This window comes from Abramis brama, assembly GCF_963993115.1.
Source record: "Abramis brama genome assembly, chromosome: 1".
NCBI classification, from domain to species: Eukaryota; Metazoa; Chordata; class Actinopteri; order Cypriniformes; family Leuciscidae; genus Abramis; species Abramis brama.
In genome coordinates this window covers 50,845,720-50,872,012 of record NC_139963.1, presented here as the reverse complement: position 1 = coordinate 50,872,012, position 26,293 = coordinate 50,845,720, and the positions used below count along the sequence as shown (strand labels likewise).

The following is a 26,293-nucleotide window of genomic DNA, read 5'->3' as shown; positions in this document are numbered from 1 at the left end:
AATTTCACACTAACATTCTCACTTGGAGCAAATAATCTCACACAATGTAACACTGTCCATCAATAAAAGGGTGAAAGAAATCCTGACGAGGTCCTGATATTGACGAGGGTTTGGAGAATTCGCATCAGCTGTGTGTGTGTGTGTGTGTGTGTGTGTGTGTGTGTGTGTGGCCATCATCAAGTGGTGTTTCAGACTGGACGTACTGCGATGATGATAGCTCAGTTCACAACGACAAAACACACAATCACTTTGGTCTAGTAGTCAATGGAACCATTTGGCAACTTTTTAAAAGTAAACTTTCCATTCAGAATCTTATTGGCATCCATTTCGGCGTCTCGCGCTCGTCATCCACTCATAACGTAACGTTAACCTATTATTTGGCCGGCTCGCAAGCCCAAACAAGTGTGTGCGCGTGCCTGCTGTTTTGTTTCCGGTCTAGCTAGATCCGCTTGCGCTTTGGTCGACGAAGCAACAAAACGTCCTCGCGCGGCGCAAGCCATTGAAATGAATGGGTTTCATAGAGCAGCGCCGCGCATGCCGCGTCCTGTTGCAAAAGCATGTGAAAAAAACTACAAAGTTTGCTAGGCCAAAAAGACCGTTAATCTCGCGATAAAAAAAATTGATCGCGTTAAAATGGGTTTGCGTTAACGCCGTTAATAACGCGTTAACTGACAGCCCTAGTAAAATTATAACGCTCAAAGTTCAATGCCAAGCGAGATATTTTATTTAACAGAAGTTGACTACAAAAAACGGCTCGATTGGACTACACCCCTCTACTTCCTTCATTAGTGACATCACCAGAACCGTGTTTGGACTAACCTCCGCCCACAGGAACACAGGCGTATTGATGGCGAAATGTCAACAGATGGTTGAGGTTTATCTATAATCGGATACCGCAAAAGTTTAATTCGAAGTTGTTAGTTTGCTCTGTCCATTTCACCTGTAGCGTTTATACGCCCACGTATAAATATTATTAATTATTATTCATAACGAATTATGATCAATAATTAATAATTTAATTATTTTCAATTATTTACTGTAACAGAATCAATAATATGATCATTTTATCAGTTCATCCAATGAACAGAAAGCATAAACAATTATTAACTCTAGGAAATATAATATCTTCCTGGCCAAGAAAGAATAACCCCCTAACAGTAAATTAAGAAATAGGGTAAAAGCATAGGTAACTTTTGATCGAAGTTCAAGACAATAAAATTTGATAAGCACATACACAAGCAATCTCTTTTCAAATACAAACAATACTTTATTGATTATATACTAACACGTACAGCTAATGTCTAACACAAACACACACACACACACACGCACACACACACACACATTCATACAAGTTGCAGAAAGGAAGAGAGTGAGGAAAGAGTGGGTTTAAGAGTGAAAGGATGAAATCTCACGATTCCATAATGCACTTAGACATGACCTGAACGAACCATCAAACATTAATTTAACCCTTCTATCGTTTTAGGCAGGTTATTAAAGTTATATAAATACACCAGTGCAGCTTTAGTCTGGAGGTTACTTGCTTGTCTTCTCGTTCCTTTTTGGAATTCCTTTGGTCAGCGTCAAAGGGGTTCGTTCGTTGGTTATGGTCTCCTCGTGCCTGGATAGATGGGGCGAGAACCAGTCACGTGTGGCTGGCGGTTGCTGATGGTTGAATGAGTCTTTGAAGTTGAAAGCGTGCGTTGCAGCCGTGAATCGTGGAACGAAACTTTGCAGCAAAACTTAACTTAAAACCGAGACTTTCAATCGGAAAAGAAGAATAACACAAAAGAAAGAAAGAAAATAAGATACGGAAAGGAGATGACTGGAATTAATTCTAACCCATCTGATCTTAATTTGGGTTGATCTGCTCGTCTGTTAACGTTACATGGTTACTAAAACCATCGTCTGCCGTCTCCGTCTTTGTTCTGCACTCGTTGAGAGCTCTTCTGTATCAGAACATCTTGAACGAACTTAGAGAGCGAACTGCCAACCCCCCCAACGCTATGCGCTGGGTTTTAAAGGGGTTTTAAAACAAATAAAGGTTTGTTACCCTACCAATGAAGTCCTGACTGTTGCTTTGTTTGCAAAGTCATAAATCATGTCTTCCCTGGGGGGTTTCTCTAATGAAACTAAAAGACCAGATGCACAGTTTAGGCATGATTTCTAATTGTCAGAATATGAAACATTTTATAAAGATTTAATTGCAGTCATCTTTTAAATAAAAAGTATACGATCATACCGATATGAAACAGTACACATTTTCATTCACACACACCTAATGATTATAACATTTACATGAATTATATGGGATCACAACATATCTTATTAGAATATGCATATAAGTGGTGGAAACACACAGGATTATGTAGTTGCGTGATTGTTTGATTGTAAGTCCATTGAAAATTGTTCTTAAATGATTTTATGTAGTTTATTGGTAAGAATCAGTTCTCTGGTTTGAAGAGACAGAACACTGTTTGTTCGTTCAGAGGTCTTACGGAGGAGGGGTTCAGGAATGTTTGCTGGTATCGATCCGTCTTGTAAAACTATCAAACGTTGACCAGTTCTTCCTTCAGTTAACCAATAAAAGTCTTTGGTTAGCAGACTTTCTGGAGACTGTGGATGATTCATGGTTGGGTAATTTGAATCTGGAATGTGAGGACTCTAATTTGGCAACAAAGCTTAGTATTGACCAGCTATTTAGTTAGTGTTGGGGGAGGCTCTTTTAAATAGCCAGAGTGATGAGGATCATTTGACGTGCTGAACAAATCTTCTGTTTTGTTCGGCAGGAAGTAGAGAGTTTGAATTAATTTTCTGGAAGAAAATTAGTCTGTGGTTGGTTTCCTACTCATTGTCGCTACACACCACAGACTGTTTTTCTAACCTGGGATAATATAAAGCAGGATTCTCTCAGCGTTTCATACTGACGAAGTGGGCAATTTCAACTATATTCCAGCAAGCGGTAAGTAGTGATTTAATATGGAAGTAGCGATCAACTTAACATCGTTTCTCTTAGTAGGATGAAAATAATCTTATACTTAAACTGTGATTAATATACAGAAAGTGATCAAAGAACAATCCTTTTCCAATCGTCCAAGCTGTCAATCACACAGCGCGAGTTTATCTGGACACTTGCCAAAACTTGTTATGAAATAAATGACACTGTTACACTGCACAATGAAGCTCTTACTGTATTTATATGCCTCATGTTTGCATTGGTGAAATCATTAGTGAGTGCAGAAACTGCGTTGCAATGATAAGATCTTTTTTCACGCGATCAACAGGCTGTCATCTGCTCAACGCTCACTGCAATTTTTTATGTGAGTGAAATAGATCTAAATACTTAAAAAACTTCTCACGATTCGTTAATCCCGATAGTTGTAATAGTAAAAACGTATAATAGCTGTAATAGTAAAAGTTTTCCAGATAGTTCCACATGTAATGCCAGATATTTCATATGCAAGCATGTCAGCCAATCACAGCAGAGGGCGTTTACACTGAAGTCTCACAGCAGACACGCCCCTTCAAACAGAGCGTTCAAACCAGGGAATGAAATCAGGCTAGGAAATATGCCTTTTATTTCTAAATTATAACAATTTTTGATCTAAAAAACATACTAACATTATAAGGGCACCCCTGGAAACATGATAAAATAATAAAAATAATCCATGGAATAGGACCTTTAAAATCTTCATCGTGTCCATGTTCAACTGGAGAATGGTGGACTTCGACCTTGTACACCAATGCAGGTTCCGTCTTGCGAATGATGCAGTCCCGACTTTTCTATCGCTTCAGAGGTGTGTGTGTGTGTGTGTGTGTCTAAAATGTAACCCTGACCGTTTTACTTGCCTTTTTTTAAATACTCACTCGTTATTAAAATGTAGATAATACCTCAATTGTATGGAACGTATGCTTAATTTAATAATTTATTATATGTCATTGACATTTTCCATCTTTATTATGTGGGTTTAGGGGGCGCGTAGATCTAGGCTGTGTACGGAACTTTTTTTTTTTTAAGCGGAACATTTATTATTTTAAAATATATGCATTTGTGTATATAAACAAATATGTATTTTATAATGACATAATTATACATATGCATGTACATTTATACAGGTATGTTTTAAATAGAATTATGATTACTGTAGGCTAATATATGTAGCAGTGCATGCAGTTACTTTTGAAAGGACAAAAATAAGGTGTCAGTGTATTTCATTAGACTTTAAATTTGCCAGCTATAAAAAAATCTAGCATTTCCTCACGTTTTACCACTGATTTTTAGTGACAGTCGATATGCATGGGCCACTGGCGATGACAGTTTCCCCCCTCCCCTTTCCTCTCCTCTCCTCTCCCCTGCCATGCCATACCACACCCACTCCCCTCCCTTCTTTTCACAGCCACCACGCCCATTTAAGTTGCATTTTTTCAAAAAGATTGTGAGCTAGACTTGAGCTGAAAGAGGGGGGTTTCATGACCTTTTAAAAACAAAATAAAATTGTAAAAAATGCAAAATAATGTTATCCGCTACCTGTTAAATGCGCCCCCTCGGACTCATATTGGTAGAGATGCTTTTAAAAGGGTAGGACTGCTGCCAGTACATGGGGTGGAGCAGTTAAAGTTGAATCACATGTATAATGTTATAAATGGCTCATGCTCCCAAATATTTACACACCCTTATAAAAATGGTTCATACTCAACATAATCATAATACTAGGGCTAGTGTCCGTTCTTGTAAAGAATCAACAATGCAGCTAGAAGTTCTTTTTTTATACAGGTATAAAATTGTGGAATAGTTTGCCGCTTTTCATTAAAATTGTAAATTCCAGATGGGCTTTTAGACAACAGGTTAAGGCTTTCTTGTGGAATAGAGTAGCCAACCTTTTTATTTAGAGGTGAATTTATTATTTTATGTGATTTAAGATTCTCTGATTTTAGAAAGTTTTTTTGATGATTTGTTTTAAATGTTTTTGTCTTCGGCTTGTAATAGGTCTTTGTTTTGTGTTAAATGTTTTAACACCAAGGACCATGTTGGAAATAAGTGTTTGCACTTTAACATGTTATCCTTTGGATTATGTTGTCTGTCTAATCCAAAATAAATCAAATCAAATCAAATCAAAAGAAAACGGAGAAGAGGAAGATGAAAACACGCAAGGAGCCATCTTCATATTACATAAAAATGTTTTCAGTCACATTTATTACTTCCTGGTCACGGTGCGATGGATTCACAATTAAACCGTTCCCAATTATCTTAAAACCATACTCAAAGTTTATTGAGATAATCTTGCGGTAACTAAAGAGCCTATCCTTTAGTCGTGTCCTCATGAAGTTAGATGATCAGTCTATACAAGTTAATAATCTATTATAAAAATAATAGATTGATTACCTGTATTATACGTCTATCTTTTTATAGAAAATGTTTTAACAAACTTTATTAAAATAATCAAATGAAAAGAATACTTGTTAAAGATTATAAATGAGTACTAACTAACAGATGTAAAAATAGCTAAAGGTAGTTGGCTTCTTGAGTCTAGTAACAGCTGGCATACTAGATTGAGGGTAGCAAGGAAGAGCAATAAAGCTTCCTTTGTTTGCTTCTCATATAGTCTAGAATTCAGCTGAATTCAGGTCCTGCCTTAAAATTGTTTTCCACTCACATTTTACAGCATAGCTCTAAGCAGACTTTCTAACAGTCTTTGATTCTGACCTTCCTCAAAAGCTCAAGCATTTCTGCTTCTGACATCTCACAGAAAGTGGGTGATTTCCTGTTCTGTTGTTTAGTTCCAGAAACAGCCGTTGCGTAGGAAATGTCATTCTGATATGTATGGCGTTATTTTCCTGTCAAATGTCGAGAGCGCATTATTGTAGCGCGAAAGTACATTAATATAATGCGCGAGCGCGAATCTCTCTGCTCGCGCGCGGAATATAAATGCGCGAGCGCAAATCTCGCTGCTCGCGCACAGAATATAAATGCGCGAGCGCGAATCTCTCTGCTCGTGCGCGGAATATAATGCGCGAGCGCAAATCTCTCTGCTCGCGCACGGAATATAATGTGCCAAGTGCAAATCTCTCTGCTCGCGCGCGAGAACTGGGCTTGCGCTCTCAGATACACGTTGCTCTTGTAAGAATTTCAGAGAATATGCCTGCACTTAAAACGTGCCTTCGCTTAAAGTAAGCATGTATGTGCTTAGACTTTGTCCCGTGCGTTCGCGCAGCATGCCCAAGTAGCTACTCTTCTCTTCAATTTATTTATTTATTTATTTTAATAAATGCCAAGGTATCAAAAATATAACTTGCATAGCAAAAATGTATAAATTACAACGGAATAAAGAAAGCAAAGCAGCATATATATATATATATATATATATATATATATATATATATATATATATATATATATGCTGCTTTACATACATATTTGTGTACATTTTATACATACATTTTATAACATACATACATACATACATACATACATATAGCCTGTATATGCTAAAATAAAAAAAAAGGACAGAAAGCTGTAATGAAATAAATAAAAAAGTTTGAAACAAGTTTATTGTCTTAAGAGTTTTAAGATTCTTAGATAACGAAATGCTTTTGATGTATTGTTGGACCTCTCTTCTAAAAACAATGAATAAGGGATTCTGCTGAGTGAATTTACTACGGTGAATGTGAAATTTTACAAGGAACAATAATAGATTAATAATAAAATACTCATTAAATTTAGCTTTTTGTATATTAAAGAAACCAAACAGTGCATCCTTAAAAAGCAAAGAGAAATCCGGAAGCAGAAAATTCAACCCAAAATAACTGTGTGTGAGGACAATCCCAGAAGATATGAAGAGCAGTTTCATCAGGGGCACCACAAAAAGAACAACTTGTGTTTATGATTTAAACCTTTTCAAAAGCTAGATTGAATGAGTATTTTATTATTAATCTATTATTGTTCCTTGCAAAATTTCACATTCACAAATTCACTCAGCAGAATCCCTTATTCATTGTTTTTAGAAGAGAGAGGTCCAACAATACATCCAAAGCATTTCGTTATCTAAGAATCTTAAAACTCTTAAGACAATAAACTTGTCTCAAACTTTTTTATTTCATTACAGCTTTCTGTTCTGTTTTTTTTTATTTTTTTATGAGCATATACAGGCTATATGTATGTATGAGTATATATATATATATATATATATATATATATATATATATATATATATATATATATATATATACACACAGTATATGCTGCTTTGCCTTCTTTATTCCGTTGTATGTAATTTGTACATTTTTGCTATGTAAGTTATATTTTTGATACCTTGGCATTAATAAAAAAAAAAGAAAAAAAGAAGAAATTGAAGAGTAGTACTTAGGCATGCGCGAACGCACGGGACACAGTCTAAGCACATACATGCTTACTTTAAGCAAAGAGGAGAGATCCGCGATTGCACTGAACACGTTTTAAGTGCAGGCATGTTCTCTGAGCGAGCCCAGAGAAAATTCTTACAAGAGCAACGTGTATCTGAGAGCGCGTGCCCAGTTCTCGCGCGCAAGCAGAGAGATTCGCACTCGGCACATATTCCGTGCGCGAGCAGAGAGATTCGCGCTCGCGCATTTATATTCCGCGCGCGAGCAGAGAGATTCGCGCTCGCGGATTATATTAATGTACTTTTGCGCTACAATAATGCGCTCTCGACATTTGACAGGAAAATAACGCCATAGATATGGGCCTCTCGCTACAACGGAAAACACATGATACGAGTTCTCAGACAAATGTCTCCATGAATAAAGTCCATGAGTAACTGAATAAAAAAGTTAATAAACATTGTAAGAGGGTTTATGTTAGAAAGCCAGTTTGAATGCCCCAATAGTGAAATATTACATTTGCAGGAGAGATTTGGATCGCTTGACGCATGATTAAAACTGGTTTTGTGTTGCCCCAATGACAGGGACAGTATAAAAGGCTTTGTTCCCTGTTTCTGAGCGCCGCAATTTCAGTTGAAGGCCTACACACTTTTCTGTTATTTTTTCCCTTTTTTGGATTTATTGTTGGAACTATTGGAACTATATTTGTATAGCGCTTTTAACAATACAGATTGTATCAAAGCAGCTTCACACAGTATTAGTCTTGGTATTAATCAGAATTTTTCTTAACTAAAACAAAACCATTCTGTGGAGATTCAGAAAACTGTCAAGACAAGTCTAAGAGTGATTATTCCTAGAAATATCTTTATTTTGATGAAGTTTGGATTTTGATACTAGCAAACGCCCAGAGAAACGGACCCAGGACTGAACTGGTTAAACCCTGAAACATTGCTAGCATCTTTAAAGGGTTAGTTCACACAAAAATGAAAATTATGTCATTAATGACTCACCCTCATGTCGTTCCAAGCCCGTAACACCTCCGTTCATCTTCGGAACACAGTTTAAGATATTTTAGATTTAGTCCGAGAGCTCTCTGTCCCTCCATTAAAGTCAATGAATGGACGTGTCACTGTTCACGTCCAGAAAGGCAATACAGACATCATCAAAGTAGTCCATGTGACATCAGTGGCTCAATCTTAAGTTTATCAAGCGTCGAGAATACTTTTTGTGCGCAAAAACAAACAAAAATAACGACTTTATTCCACTATTTAATTTCCTTCTCTCTGGGCCTCGAAGTGTTTTTGCGCAGCGCGTAAAAGTATTTAATGTTTCATTCAAATTGCACAATATTTAGCCTACTTTCATATTTTATTCAAATCTTCTGCAAAGATATTTAACTCGTGAATTTGTTTTACATTTATTTACACCTTGTTGACCAAGTATGGCATGGCCATTAAAAATACAATGTTCCTTAACCAAATGGTTTTTCAAGTTACTTACAAAGAGAATGTTACTTAAGTCATGTTGTTGTAATGTTTTAAGTTGACTAGTTACACAATAAAAAAAAATCGAAATCGTGAATCGGTCAAACCTGATGTAAAAACCTAGATTTTTTTTTTTGCCATATCGCCCAGCCCTAAGTTGAGGTTTATTTGTCTATTAAAGTCTCTTATTTCACTACACTGTGGCTACACCTAGTGTTTTTAAAAGACTACTTTGATTGAGTATAAGTTACTGTTGCACTTTTTTTGAACTTGTGTATAATTAAACTTTATTTTCAGACCCAGAGGGATCCATAATACAATACAAGACACATACATAGTAATACATAAAAAAAAGAATAAAAAAAAAGAAATACAACAAGTAAAAGAAACCTTCCACAGTGTTCAGTGTCTAACATACAGACATGTACGCCAATGGTTCCACAGTCTGGACGAAAATCTTACAGAACTTCGTCTAGGGTTAGCCAACACAGCAGGTCATTTTTTGACTCAGACACCCTAACCATAAATCTATACATTAAGTTGCGTAAAACTGCAGCACAGGTAGGTACCCCAGCACTAACAAACATATGGCTTGCACTGGAGTCTCTTGGAACTCTAGCAGCAGCCTGTCATTATAAGCCACTATGAGCTTTCTAATGTTACCTTGCTTATAGCGGCACCACAGATAGGCAGTGTACAATGGTGTACAGTATGTTCTAAAGAGTGAGATCTTCACAGGGACAGAGCACTAAACTTACGACACAACATGTTCGCTTGAACATACAGCTTATGACAGATTAAAAATAAACTGACATGCCTTTTATTGAAAAAAAAAAAGTTTCTGGTCATCAAGTTTTAAAGATATATATATTTATTATTCATACTTTTTTATATTCCTAGATGTAGGCTATTTGTTGAACTTTTTCTTACAGTTACATTGCTAAACTAAAATAGCCTATACCATTTTCAGTTTAGTGTTACATTGTGGCTGTAGCGAAATAATATATTACTGCCAAATATATGCCAGATAGCCTAATACAAATACTCTAGTTCACTGTATGTATTTGTTCATGTTTTATCAAGGGATAAGTCTGAAACACGGCATGAAATAATTCTATCAATTCACTCAGGGCTAGTATTAGCTATACAGCTGTATATGTAAACTGTAAACTTATTTATGTCTCATAAGAGTCCAGATGTGATGGAAGAAACAATAAATAGAGAGCTAAGAAATGTTGCTATCTGGTTACGGTGTAATAAATTATCTCTTAACATAAACAAGACAAACTACATTGTGTTTCATTCCAAAAAGAATCAATTGGCTAATAAGCATGTTTGTCTTAAAATTAATGAACAAATTATTGAAAGAGTAAACACCACTAAATTTCTTGGAGTCTGTATTGATGAATGTCTACAATTTAAATATCATATTGATCAGTTAGTAAACAAATTATCAAAATACGTTGGACTATTTTTCAAAGTAAGAAATTTTCTCCCACAGTCAACACTTGTCCTCTTATATAAAACCTTGTTTGAGTCACACTTAAATTATTGTAACGTTATATGGTGTAACACTTTTACTAGCTACTTGATAAAAATACAGTCTTTACAGAAAAAAATTATTAGGGTATTAACGTGGTCTGAGCAAAATACCCCTTTGCGTCCTTTGTTTTATCGCCTTGGTTTATTAAGACTTACAGAATATAATGCTTTTCATAATGCCTGTACGATATTTCAAGTTGTCCATAAGCTAAATTACCGATTGTGTGAACTTGTCCCAATCAGTCGACCCCAGCATACACATCATACAAGGGAAAAACATTTAATTACTGGAAAAATAAGACGATTGAAATGTACGAGCCTGAGTGTAGTCTGTAGAGGTCCGCAGATTTGGAACGAGCTTGAGGAAAATCTTAAACTTTTGCATTCTGTCTCCGCTTTCAAGAAACATCTTAAGGTAAAAAATGCTATTAACATACACCATTTGAATACTTCAGTATTATACTTGTGCTGGGATTGGCTGTTTGTTGTGTCTTGTTGTATTTATTATATTATTTATTTGTGTCTATGGATTTAGTTTTTTTTTTTTTTTTTTTAATGTTATTTATTTGTTGTATGTTGGTTTTGGGCCCCCTATTAAAAGCTTTTAATAGCTTCTTTGGGGTTCCCCCTTTTCACACAATAATCATCCTATAACTATAACTACTGCAATTTTGTATTTGTCTTTAATATGACGTGTGTGAAATAAATGAAAAAATGAAATATGGGTCAATGACGTGACGCCTACATTTTCTGTCCGATTGCATTTTTTCAGGCAAAAATGGGATTAAATGCCTAAAAAGATACTGCATATTTGTAGTACCTCTCCCATGTATGTACTCACCAGGCATGTGCCGGTATCAAAATTTCATGCTGCGATTTACAATAGGTGTAATTGTGATTGTCAAAACATTTGGTAACTAAACAGAATTTTACACAATTTTCACGATTTCAATTCAATTATTGGGATTTGATTTCAATCTTGATTCAGTATTGACTCTTTGGATAAATATTAGGTAGGCTACAGTAGATAGCCTAGATGTTAATTTTTCTCAAGAAAAAATATATCTCATATAATGCTGTAAACATACAGAGAGCCCTGTCAGCTGGTATTATTAAAAGGTTAAAAATTAACAAATTAAATTAAATACAATTTGGTTTTCATTATAATAACAATTATGACACAAGTAAAAATATAATACAAACGTAATATAGTGCACATATTTAGCAAAATACTCCTGTCTATAGCTATTTTTTCTAGTCAACTAACGTGTTGATCATTAAATGGCTTTCCTGAGGTAAATGTAACCTTCTGTGACATAATTGTCCACCTGCAGTTTTATTGACCTCTTTCCGTGGCTGAAAAACACTGATTGTTCGATATTATGAGGCATAAATACCTTTCGGTAAGTTGTACTGTATCTTTAAATAAAAAGTAACAGATAATCGGTTTGCTTTAACTGAGGCGCTACAGCGATCGGTCACGTCACATTTTACAAGCACCAAAACGGTATTTGTTGTCTGAATTTCGTAATAAAATGGACAGAACCTAAGAGCTGAGAATATTTTTCATATCAAAAGTAACCTGCTCTGTTTAGTCTGTCGGTGTCAGTGTCCTCTTTGCTCCATGATTTTTCTCTGCGTGAGAAAATGGATGAGAGCGCTGAATGCGTAGAGTTGACAGCCCTGCTTTTAGAAGGGGGATAAATCGTCGGCAGCGTTCCTCCTTCCGCCATGCTTCTTCTTCATGTGAGGATTCATTACACTAGACTAGAGTGCGCACTGCGCCGCATGCACACAGTGCTTCTACATGTGGGGATTGTTTACATCAGAGTGCGCACGTGTTTTGCGCAGCATATACGCAGTGTTTGTGTAAGCGGTTGATGGAAAATAAGCTAATGCGCGTTCTATAAATATAAATTCTGATATTTTTCACGGTATTTTGAAGTGCCCGTGATAACAATATCGTGTATATTCATTACCGTGATTTATCGCATTACCGAAGAAAACCTTTACTTATTTGTTACGTTTTTTGTTGTTTAAAGTGTCAAAACATCATGTGGTGCGACCGTCCGGCCATAACTTCTGTTTTGAAAACATCTTTGAAATTACTCTGAATTTATTCAAATTTATATTCTGCACTATTTGGCATGATTTCTAAAATGTTTTGTAATCCTTTAAAAAAATTCAAAGCATTTGCATTTATATTTCCATCATAATATACAAACAAACTTTGTCCGATGATGTCCATTTTATGAAATATCATGTGGTGCGACCGTCAAAGAACTACCATTTTGGGACTTATATGTTGAAAACTATTCAAACACAGGAAGTTACATCATAAACCAATTTACCAAGGACCCATGGAAGCAGCAAGCAGGTTTGTAATTCTCTCAAATTGGAAAAAAAAAATAAACCTTTGTAATGGTTGGTATGTAGTTGCCAAATTTGGATGTCATGTGATATGACCTCAAAAAAATGTAATATTAAAGTTATTTCTACAAATATATATTTTTATTATAAATTTCATAGTGACCTTTTTTGGCAAGCTAGCTTGTTTTGTTTAGGTGGTCAATTCTGTGCCTGTAAATTATGAATGAATTTGAAAATATCATGTGGTGCGACCAAATATCATGTGGTGCGACCACTGCAGACTGTTTTACATGATAGATATATGTCCTAGATTGGCAGTTTATGCTTTTATATTCAATCGACGGTTTATATAAAAAAAGTACTTTACTTTAGTATAATTTGGAATCGATTTTTATGCAATTTGGGATTTTTTTTATATATTTCAGACAGTTTATGTTCACTCTTTGTACAATATGAGAAAAATGAAAAAAAAAAAATTAGAGCATGTAATTTCAGTTTAGTAATACTGCATTCATTTGTAGTGTATTTATTATTGCCTATTTATTTATTTAAAACTATTTTAATCTATTTGCCACTGCCTGCCAAGTGAAAAAATTCTGACCCTGCAGCAAGAGCGGAGTACCTTGATAGGAGAAGAGTGAAATATTATTACAGTTTAAAATATCTGTTTTCTATGTGAATATATAGTAAACTGTCAGTGTCACATGATCCTTCAGAAATCATTCTAATATGTAACCCTAGACCACAAAACCACTCAATGGGTCAATGTCATATGGGTCAATTTTTTTAAGTTGAGATTTATACATCATATGAAAGCTGAATAAATAAGCTTTCTATTGATGTATGATTTGTTAAGATAGAACAATATTTGGCCGATACAACTGAAAATCTGGAATCTAAGGGTGCTACAAAATCGAAATTCGAAACATTGAGAAAACGTCTCCGGTTACTATCGTAACCTCGGTTCCCTGAGAGGCGGGAACGAGACATTACGTCACTGACGTATATGGGAACTCCTTCCTTCTCCATTTCACTGAAATCTTATAGGCTAACGCCAGCTGGAGACAGCTGGCCAATTGACGCGAACATGCAAATGCTGACCGACCGCGGGCAGTATAAATAGCGTGGGCGCGACAATTACGTCAGAATCAAGACTGAACGCTAGCACAGCTGATCAAACGGGCGAGCACGGCGGCTGACGTAATGTCTCGTTCCCGCCTCTCAGGGAACCGAGGTTACGATAGTAACCGGAGACGTTCCCTTTCAAGGCGGTCACTTCGACATTACGTCACTGACGTATATGGGAACTGTATAGAATCCCGCCGTGAGCGCAGTGAAGATAAGCCCTGAACGGGGTCAAGCCACACTCCCACGAGAGAACAGTTCTAAGCCAGCAGCACCGCCAGGAGCACTCGAACTGATAGGCAAAACTAGACCAAGAAACATCTGATCCGACCTTACCAAGTTGCATATCCAATGCAATGAAGCGAAGGCTGCACTGGACAGGGCAGCACAACACCATAAGCACTCAAACACAAGAGTTAACACAGTGTCGACGGCAATAGCGGTGACAGCTGCATAACCTATAGCCATACACAGAGTAACAGTATATAGAAAACTACTGCGTAATGCGGAAACAGCCGTGAAACCTTAAGTCATAACACAGAGTTAGCAGCAATGGTAACTCCGCATAATGCAGACCACTGCACAGCTGGTGGTAACAGTTCATGAGTACACTTAATAAAACTCACCGAACCCACGACGCTATAGGCAGTGCACCAAAATTGAAACCCTGGCGAATGTGTTCTGAGAAGACAGCCAGCATACCTAAATCCCGTAGGCATTAAGCCAACATTGAAAGCGTCGAATTTAGGAGAAAGTCTCAGTATAAAACAGCACGTCCCTAGTACCATCCACCAAGCACACAACAGCTAGTCAGACTGCTGCCTAGTGATCCACGTACATCCGCAAAGCCCTTACAGGGCCAACAGCACTCTGAGCATCGGCATCATGCGAGGCTGACGGCTCAGCAGATAAGGCGGGCAGGGATCAAACTGTGCTCTGAACGGTGTAAGCGACTTCGGAACGCAGCTTGGTATCGGATGGAGAGTGACGCTGCAGTCACCAGGTCCGAGACAATGCAACATCCTTCACTTAGAATGAGCGTAGGTCTCCAAAGTGCTTCGCTGGGGCGAGAGCAGGTGGAAGGCCATATTCAAGGAAGCTCTCAGCACTTATTAGTGTGAAGTGTCTTGCTCAACTATGGACCCAGCAGCGGACACACAAGAAGGTTCCACAGCTTGGGGCTGGGGTGCCAATCGTGCCGATCACCTGTAGAAGCAGGACCTTCCTGAGGGGGATTGTCATGGGGGAGCCCCATAACTCTCAGGTCCATGAACCGGGGATGAAAGGCCAGTAAGGGGGACACAAGGAAACTGACACTCCCTTGTAGAACATAGCCGATGTTCTATAGCCGATGTACGGAAGTTCAAATTAACACATAACTGAATGTACATAAACACAGTGCTAGTGGCCGTAGCGACAACAACTGTGAATATACGCAGTTAGATAATAGCCCCATAATAGCATAGAATCTCAGAAGTACACAAACACAGTCGTAGCCGTAGCTAGAACTGTGAGTATACGAGTTAGTACAGAATAGTCAGTTGCACTGAAGGCAACGGGGCAACATAACAGCGTAGCACATGTACATAACAGCATCGGTCGCTGTAGCGCCAACTTAACGCAGTAGCTCAGTATAGGCACTGAAGGATACGGGGCAACACCGCAGCATGAACACATCCATGTGCAATTAAATGCAGCGCAGGTCGCCGTATATCGACAGAGACTGTGAATATGCACAGTTCGACTGGGATAGCTAGTTGCACTAAGATACAGGGTAACATGACAGCATAACACAAGTGCGCAAGAATAGCGCATCCATGTATGTACATAAATCCAGCGTAGTCGCCGTAGCGACAGAAACTGTGTAGAGACAGAACTGAGATGCACAGTTAGATCAGGATGGCTAGCTGCACTGAAGGAAACAGGGCAGCATTACAGCATAACGCATCCATGTATGTACATACATCCAGAAATTGTGAATATGCACGGTTAGATAAGACAGCTAGTTTTGCACTGAAGGAAACAGGGCAACAAAATAGCAAAAACACATCCTTGTACGTACATAAGTGCAGTGTAGTCGCCGTAGCGACAGAACTGTGAATATGCACAGTTAGATAGGACAGCTGGTTGTTGCACTGAAGGATAGAGGGCAACATAACAGCATAACACATCAGTGTGCACTTTTAAAACATCTGTGTGTATAATGCAGCGCAAGTCGTCGAAGCGACTGAAACTGCATGAATATGCGCAGTTCAAACGCAATGGTCGGTTACGTTGAAGGGCAACATAACAGCATAACGCTTCAGTGTGTACACAGATGCAGCGCAAGTCGCCGTAGCGACAAACTGTGACTATGCACAGCGACAACGACTGTGAATACGTAGTAACCAGAATAGCCGGTTGCACTGAGGATACAGGGCAATATATAACGGCATAAGTCATAGACACATATCAATGTACATAACACAGCGTCAGTGGCATTGCACAGCAACTGTGAATACACAGCAATCAGAATAGCCATTTGCACTGAAGGATACAGGGCAATATATAACGGCAAAATTCATAACACATATCAGTGTGTAGTGTGTACGTATACATAGCGTCAGTTGCATCGCACGACAACTGTGAATACGCACTGCATAGTAATCAGAATAGCCATTTGCACTGAATGACACAGGGCAATATACAATGGCATAAATCATAGCACATAACAGAGTGCGGTGTGTACGTAACGCAGCACCAGTTGCATAGCGCAACAACTGTGAATACGTAGTAGTCAGAATAGCCATTTGCACTGAAGGATACAGGGCAATATACAACGGCAAAATTCATAACACATGTCAGTGTGTAGTGTGTACGTAAACACAGCGTCAGTTGCATCACGCAACAACTGTGAATACGCACTGCGTAGTAATCAGAATAGCCATTGCACTGAAGGATACAGGGCAATATACAACGGCAACATTATATAGTGGCATAAATCCTAACACATAACAGTGTGTAGTGTGTACGTAACACAGTGTCAGTTGCATCACACAACAACTGTGATTACGTAGTAATCAGAATAGCCAGTTGCACTGAAGGATACAGGGCAATATCGTGGCATAAGCATAACACACACATAGTGTACATAGACACAGCGTCTGTGGCATCGCACAGCAACTGTGAATACATAGTTGAATCAGAATGGCCAGTTGCACTGAAGGATACAGGGCAATATATAACGGCACAAATATAGCACATATTAGTGTGCAGTGTGTACATAAACACAGCGTCAGTGGCGTAGCGACAACAACTGTGAATACGCACTGCGTAGTAATCAGAATAGCCATTGCACTGAAGGATAAAGCGCAATATACAACGGCACAAATCATAGCACATATCAGTGTGTAGTGTGTCCATAAACACAGCGTGAGTTGCATCGCGCAACAACTGTGAATACGTAGTAGTCAGAATAGCCATTTGCACTGAAGGATACAGGGCAATATACAACGGCACAAATCATAGCACATATCAGTGTGTAGTGTGTCCATAAACACAGCGTGAGTTGCATCGTGCAACAACTGTGAATACGCACTGCGTAGTAATCAGAATAGCCATTGCACTGAAGGATACAGGGCAATATACAACGGCAAAATTATAACACATCAGTGTGTAGTGTGTACATAAACACAGTCATTTGCGTTGCACAACAACTGTGAACATGCGGTAATCAGAATAGCCATTTGCACTGAAGGATACAGGGCAATATATAACGGCACAAATCATAACACATTAGTGTGCAGTGTGTACATAAACACAGCGTCAGTGGCGTAGCGACAACAACTGTGAATACGTAGTTGCATGGCCAGTTGCACTGAAGGATACAGTGCTATATATATCGGCACAAATCATAACACATATCAGTGTGCAGTGTGTACATAAACACAGCGTCAGTGGCGTAGCGACAACAACTGTGAATACGTAGTTGAATGGCCAGTTGCACTGAAGGATACAGTGCAATATATAACGGCACAAATCATAACACATATTAGTGTGCAGTGTGTACATAAACACAGCGTCAGTGGCGTAGCGACAACAACTGTGAATACGTAGTTGAATGGCCAGTTGCACTGAAGGATACAGTGCAATATATAACGGCACAAATCATAACACATATATCAGTGTGCGGTGTGTCCATAAACACAGCGTCAGTTGCATCGCGCAACAACGGTGAATACGCACTGCGTAGTAATCAGAATAGCCATTGCACTGAAGGATACAGGGCAATATACAACGGCAAAATTATAACACATATCAGTGTGCAGTGTGTACATAAACACAGCGTCAGTGGCGTAGCGACGACAACTGTGAATACGTAGTTGCTTGGCCAGTTGCACTGAAAGATACAGGGCAGCCTGACAACATAAGCTGTAAGCACATCAATATGTAATGTTACGTAGGCCCAGCGTCAACAGCATAAGCGGTAACGACTGCGCAACCCCATAGTCAAGACTGACTAGAAGGGGGGTAAACACTCACCGGATTGCGGCTGTGCACTTCCCATTGTCAGAGCGGGGCGTCTAGAGACTCATAACATCCACAATTTTCTTTTAGACTCGGCCATGCCTTTGCCTCGTCTCTCTAGACGTGCGTCTTGCGCACGACTACCACTTTTAGGACGTTGTGGAAGACGGAGTCTTTCGTGAAGTAGCCTGTTCTTTAGAAGTTTTGGTGGAAGTCCGGCCGCAGCGGGACTTGAACACCGTCGTTTCCCTAGACTGGCTAGGAAGACTTGAGTTGCTATAGAAACAGTGTTTGGGTGCAGGCGAGCGGGTTGTACAATGCGCTCGTTGGCTGCTGCTGAGGTACCGGGCTAAAGTATCGTCTTTGGGCGGGAGAGGGCCCACCAGCGGCCTGCTGGCGGCAGTGGGCCTCATCCCCGCTGATGCCCGGGTTTATTCCCCTGAGGGGGCGCACTGTCCGGCACGTGCCTGTCGTCCTTGAGTGCGGCCTCGGTTGATCCTTGTTAGGGTAAAGCGAGTCAAAGGACCCGCACATATCTGGCATGTAGTAGCAGCCATCGGATGCGGGGAGGGTACATGGTGAGTAACCTCTATTGCAACTTCCACGATGACTTCAGATAAGACTTCTAGCGTGAAGAAAAAGAGTCTGACGTAATTGTCGCGCCCACGCTATTTATACTGCCCGCGGTCGGTCAGCATTTGCATGTTCGCGTCAATTGGCCAGCTGTCTCCAGCTGGCGTTAGCCTATAAGATTTCAGTGAAATGGAGAAGGAAGGAGTTCCCATATACGTCAGTGACGTAATGTCGAAGTGACCGCCTTGAAAGGGAATCGCCTTTAAAGTTGTCCATTTATGTTTGCGATATTGCTATTCACTCACAAAAATAAATGTTTATAAATTTATGGTAGGACATTTACAACATATTTATTTAATATCCTAATGATTTTTGGAATAAAAGAAAAAAATCTATAATTTTGACCCATACAATGTATTGTTGGATATTGCCACAAATACCCTGTGCGACTTGTGACTGGTTTTGTGATCCAGAGTCACTAATGATTTGCTGCTCAAGAAACATTTCTGATTATTATCAATGTTCATATTTTTGTGGAAACTGTGATACATTTTATATGTCAGGATTATTTGATGAATAGAAAGTTCAAAAGAATAGCATTTATTTGAAATAGAATCTTTCGTAACATTATAGCCTGCGCCTGAATGTGACACTGAATGTGTCCTTGATTAATAAAAGTATTAGCCTAATTACTTAAAAAAAACTATTGACCCCAAATGTTAACTGTATACAATACTTTTATGAAATAATTTGTATCTATAACATTATTATTTGTTAGAAAGAAATTCTAAATCAAGTTAAATTAAATGGTGCACTTGTGTTTGTGACGTGAGTTTTATAAAAAAAAAAGTTTATTAAATGTTTAGGCTATGTTCAGGAAAATTCTGTGAAATTTGTATAAAATCTGGTTTAAATCAATTTTTTGTAAATGTATTGTTCATTGATATCTTTAAATAGATTTTTAACTATATAAGGTCTTTGTGTCATTTGGAGCGACCACTTATGTGGTGTGACCAATAAAAGCAATCACTGTATTAAATTTAAAATAAAATATCTTATTTCTGTGTCTGAAATATGAATCACAGATACAGTATGCTTTAGTAAATTATATTTTTAAAACATTTCTATCAGTTTTATGTGATTTACAGGAAAAATAATGTTAACTAGATTTAAGAAGGCAACTCAGAAATTTTAGAACAAAAAATGAGATCATTATTTACAAAAACTCAAAAGAAATGCAAATACTTGGTTTTTAAACACTTTACCTACTAAGAGCTTGTAAAATAATGTTAAGGAAATTAATAAATTTAAGATAAATCACGGTCGAACCACATGACATTTTTTAAGGCTACGGACAATTGATCTAGATGAAAAAACACTAAAATCACTTAAATTAAATTTTTAAAATGATTTAGGTGTACACAACATCCTTAATGTTTGAACAATTGCAACAGATATTATTATTTTTAGTATTTTAAAATTGGCCTGTCTTAACCTGTTAACCGTTGCCAGAGCGCGGACGCACTGAAGCGGTTTTATTTATATATAGTTCAAAGTTACTATCAGATTTAATGTTATACCTTGACAAACTATACATCATTAAAAAGATATAAGACTCAAGTTTCAGAATTTGACCACTATTGTATTCTGAGAAACTTATAGCGACAGTTATTTCTTAATTTGTTTCAGGAGTTATGAAATGAAAAAATTAGTCGATACCTTTGATATGAATTATGCGCGTCAGCCGCTTTCATTCATAAAAAAACTCCCGTGCCGTCGTCATGACAGCGATACACAAAACAACGTGCCTCAGGGCTTTAGCTCAAAAATGTGCAGATTTGGAGAAATATTGATATATTCTCATAGGTTCACATCAGATTTCTATAGACAGGAATAATATTTATTGAATTTATACCCAAATGCGTCGATGTAATCATTATGAGCGTTTGCATAACTCTGATACTGTGTTATGAATTCATACCAATAGCCTGAGGGCGCCCTCGCCGCCCTGTGCACAGTATTAGAACATGAAGAAGTGCCATAATCATGTGACAATCCAGGAAGCCTCGAACACACACAAAGCTAACGAGATCGCGCTGTAACTATGGCTGTAACATGCAGTTTTGAAGACAATAAACATGTTTGCTATGATATTTGAGTTACCTGTGTTTTTCAATCCATGCCAGGTATTTCCATAATAATAGATTATATTTATAATGTAATGCTAATCTATATAGAATCGTTGTGCAGAACACTATCCAATAGTATATTTTCTGTCTGATTTTTTATCTGAAGCCAAATTAGATCACAAAAAATTATTTAATATACTCGATTTGCTTTATAAAGTAAGTTTATAAGCACAAACATGGTTTTAATCTCATAAATTGTCGTGTATTGATGGTGTGCTAAGCTAACATGCTAGCTAGCCCTAGGTGCACCTGCCACCTAGAAGTTATATTTTTATTATTTTTTGAATGCTTACTGAAATGTTTCTTTATTCAAGAAATGCATTTGATACAGTTTAAAATGTAAGGGTGAACTTTAAGAAAAGAAATTAGTGACTGAAACCCTATGAATAGCCTGTGAATAGCCAGTCGTTAGTAACTATAATGCAGACAAAAGAAATGCATATTTAGAGCCATAACTAGGCTGGAGAGGTGTGAATGTGTGCAGGGGGAGACTGAGACTGAATGGGGCTCGTTTGCACCACAAAACAATAAAGACAATATACTGGATAGATGGTTAGAAGATGACAATAAACATCAGTAGCATTTTAGCGTCAAATCAAAATAAAGTCACATGACATGGTCTTGAAAAACATTTCACTAAATACAGAGTTTTGGACTTATTATCTTAAGATTTTAAACATAAAATGTTTAGACATGTGGCATTAGCTGTAGTGCATTTCTAGATTGCTCCAGTGCCAACTTCAATTTTTTTTTCATGAGGATGTTTCATAAAAAATAATTTCTAATAACTTTACAAAACTTTGAAGCTATTTATAACAATTTTTGTCATTATGACAATAATTAATTCTACATTTACAATAAACTGCCAGGTGTCAGCTTTCAAATGAGATCATACTTGTGCTTTTAGTACAAAGGGTTCATGAACTGTATCTGTTTCAGTTTGGGTATGTCATTTCTTGGGATTTTTCAAAAGTGGGGTTACAGCTTAACAGGTTAAATCATTATACGTCATTGACCCATACAAACACACACCCATGTTGAGAAGAGGAAGAGTTGCATTGAGTCATAACGTCGTGGATCTAAGCAAGTTCACACCGGATTCACCAAAAAGCTTGTCCTGAAAGATGGAGAGGTTCCCACTTTAAAAGCAGAAGCTGTTTATGTGTCACGACATGTACGTTTTATGCTTTGGTGCTGAGGATTCGAGGATTGTGATATTATGAGGTAGAACGATTGTATGAAATGCATGGATATTTCTGCGTGTTTGAACATAAACAGCAGAAGCATACAAATAACCGCGTATAGAAATGAGACTCAGTATGAGACTGATCTACAGAAAAAAAACATACCTCTCTGAAACGTCGTGTAACAGCCGTTCGTGCACAAGCTCTGCTCGATTCCTCTCCACCAATATTCTCTAAGTCTGATTCGGGCTGAAATTGATAAAGTAATATTGACGCATGTGTTTACATTGATTACACCGAAGCACATGCAACTGGTAACGGACGTTTCCGGACAGCGTGAACTAGACGGTTAGCGAATCGCAACACACTGGGCCAAGCTGACCAATCAGAGCCCGTTGTGTATTCTTCTTCTTCTTCTTCTTCTTGAATTTTATTGGCGGTTGCCAAACAACAAAATGGTGTATTTCCGCCACCAACTGGTATGGAGTGTGGATCAAGACAACTTCTTTTTTTTTTTTTTTTTTTTTTTAAATTCTCTCCCACAAATTAGATTCCTCAAGAAACTGAAGAATAAAAATATAACACTCATTTCTCGAGTTATTTTGCAGAATATACTTTGGTATAAATTGCATTTTTATTTTTTTAAAATTATGAATTAACAACCTTCTTTCATTCTCATATTTCTGACAATGCATTAAAACATGTTCTACTGTTTCCTCTTGCCAACAATAATCACATCTTCCCGTATCATGTTTACCCATTTTATAAAGTGTACTATTTAATCTTGTGTGTCCAAATCTCATCCTTGATATTACTATTTCTTCTCTCCTGTTTTTCCCTGCAATTCTCATCTCTCCCACTTTCCTTTGAATTCTATAGAACCACCGACCTTTTTTCTCCTCATCCCACTGTTTTTGCCTCCTTTCCTTTAATCTCTTCTTGATAATACTCTTAACCCTCATGTGGTGTTCATGTCATTTTTGACTGGAGAAGATTTTCTTTTTCCTGAAAATACTAGTTAATGTTATCGCATTGAACTGAAACTTAGTGACTTTGTTCACAGAGACTATAACAACTTGTCCAAATTTTTTTTTTTTTTTTTTTTACTTTTTTGTGTTTTTTTTTCACCTTGTTACACCTATGGTGTTCGCGGTCAAAAATGACAGGCCTACACAAAATAGCTTATAAATCCCTCGTTATGCTATATTATCCCCAAAAATTGGATTCAATCTTTTTATCAACTTGTTTTCTTTCAATTAGGACTGGTTTTGTATTCAATTTTCAAACAGTTTAATTGTAGGAGTCATTTATCCGAGCTTATGCACCTCAGTTTTTGAGTGAAAAAAGCATTATTTGTTAATAATTTTGGCAATATTGAGAAAAATATGAAAATAAATTGCACTGTTGATCACACTAGTCTACTTTAATGTTTAACCAGGACATTTCTTTTGAAATGCTTTTATTTTGTACAAAATGACACAGAGTCACACTTGTGGTGTTCCCGGTCAAAAATGACGAGCCTACACAAAATAGCTTATAAATCACTTGTTATGCTATATTATCACCCAATATTGGATTCAATCTTTTTGTCAACTTGTTCTCTTTCAATTAGGACTGGTTTTATATTTCTATTTGCATCTGATTAATCGTAGGCCTCATTTATTTGAGAGTAGGCATCTAATTTTTTTAGTAAAAAAACACATTATTTTTGAATAATTTTGGAAATTTTAAATAAAATCTGAAGAAAATTGGCACTGTTGATCACACTAGTCTACTTTAATTTTTCACCAGGAATTTTGTTTTGAAAAACTTTTATTTTGTACAATATGGCACAGAGTTACACTTGTGGTGTTCCACTGGGCCATTGAGGGCCATTGTGGGCCATTGTTTCAATGGGCCATTGAAAGTGAATGGGAGAGACCAATGCATCCAATGAATGGAACAACACAAAATATGTATCATTTTAAAGCTTAGAATCTCAGCTTTTTAATGCATCTAATCACTTTGATCAACTCCTAACGACTGCTGAGTTATCACTCTAAAACTGAGTGTACCCCCTGCAAGCGCCACCTAGCTGCGAAATAAATAATCATAATATTTTTCAAAACTATTACCTTGATCAACTTAAAATAGGTGTCATTTGAAAGCTTAGAGTCTGAAATTTACAATGAATGTAGCCAATTTGATAAACTCCTAAGTAGTGCGAGTTATTTGCTGATAATTAGAAGAAAAAAAATCCTAATTTATAAACTACTTTTTTGTATTACATTCAGCAATATGTCAAATACATCATACAGCTCAGATAGTCCTGTGTCATATGTCATTTGAAAGGTCTCAATGAGTAGAATACAACAAGCATAATTGTTTCAGGCTTTTTACTAAACTTGAGCTAGGTTTTTCTAAAAGAAGCCCTTCAAGAGACCCATGTGTAAACCATGTATGGATTCTGAATTTTAGACACATTTCCGCTCGTAACTTCATGAAACATGCTCCGATTGTGGAAAATGACACATCATTATTTACAGCAGATGCTTACAATTAAAATGAGTCCATACTCAACATAATCCATCACTCAGAACTAAAGATATTCCTCATGGAGTTCTATCACAAAAAAATACCACAGACGCACAGACTCACGTAGCCAATCAAGGTAGCTTAGACTTGGCCTTTTTACTCGTATCTTCATGAAACATACATCGATCATGAAAAATGGCACATCGTTATTTACAGCAGGAGCTCACGATTAAAAAGAGCCCAAAGTCAATATATTCCATCAATCAGATCTTAAGATATTCCTCATGGCGTTCTAACACAGAAAATACCACAGACGCATCTAGCCAAGTATATACTCATGAAGCACTCACGTTTGGTTTTCGCTCATAACTTCACGAAGCATGCACAGATCGTAGAAAACTGTACATCATTATTTTCAGCAGACTATCATGATTAAAAACAGCCCAAACTCAGCATAATCCATCACTCAGATCTAAAGATATTCCTAATGGAGTTGTAACACACAAACCACAACAGGCGTACACAGAGCCTTGAATATAGATGTAGCCTAGCACTTATGTCGCGTTTTAACTCATAACTCAATGAAGCATGCATAAATTGTGGAAAATGGCACATCATTATTTACATGAGATTGTTAAGATTAAAAAGAGCCCAAACTCACCATAATCCATCACTCAGATCTAAAGATATTCCTCATGGACTTCTAACACATGTCTCTCCCATTCACTTTCAATGGCCAACTGAAACAATGGCCCTCAATGGCCCAGTGGAACACCACAAGAGTAACTCTGTGCCATTTTGTACAAAATAAAAGTTTTTCAAAACAAAATTCCTTGTGAAACATTAAAGTAGACTAGTGTGATCAACAGTGCCAATTTTCTTCAGATTTTATTTAATTTTTCCAAAATTATTCAAAAATGTTTTGTTTTTTACTCAAAAAATTAGATGCCTACTATCAAATAAATGAGGCCTATGAATAATCAGATGCAAATATAAATATAAAACCAGTCCTAATTGAAAGAGAACAAGTGGACAAAAAGATTGAATCCAAGATTGGGTGAAAATATGGTATAATGAGTGATTTATAAGCTATTTTTTATAGGCCGGTCATTTTTGACCGGGAACACCACAAGTGTGACTATGTGCCATATTTTTTACAAAACAAAAGTTTCAAAACAAAATTCCTGGTGAAATATTAGAGTAGACTAGTGTGATCAACAGTAGCCATTTTTTCATATTTTTTTTTCATATTTCCAAATTTACTCATAAATTATTTGTTTTTTACTCAAAAAATGAGATGCCTACTCTCAGATAAATGAGGCCCATGATTAATCAGATGCAAACAGAAATATAAAACCAGTCCTAATTGAAAGAGAACAAGTTGACAAAAAGATTGAATCCAAGATTGGGTGAAAATATGGTATAATGAGTGATTTATAAGCTATTTTTT

General features: G+C 37.2%; 1 protein-coding gene across 9 annotated transcripts in view; it reads right to left on the bottom strand.

Moving 5' to 3' along the window:
• Positions 1 to 26,293, bottom strand: part of LOC311087210 (uncharacterized protein) — a 191,688-nt gene that overhangs the window by 23,247 nt on the left and 142,148 nt on the right. For 3 of the 9 annotated variants that reach the window (XM_084120473.1, XM_084120479.1, XM_084120474.1), the window contains exon 1: positions 22,495 to 22,686. The exons of 2 other annotated variants lie outside the window; for them this stretch is intronic. The gene's annotated coding sequence lies outside the window, so the exon portion shown is untranslated. Of the gene's footprint in view, positions 1 to 8,366; positions 8,968 to 22,177; positions 22,263 to 22,494; positions 22,704 to 26,293 lie in introns of those variants that run through there. 4 more of the 9 variants (XM_084120476.1, XM_084120481.1, XM_084120477.1 and 1 more) reach the window with 4 other exon arrangements.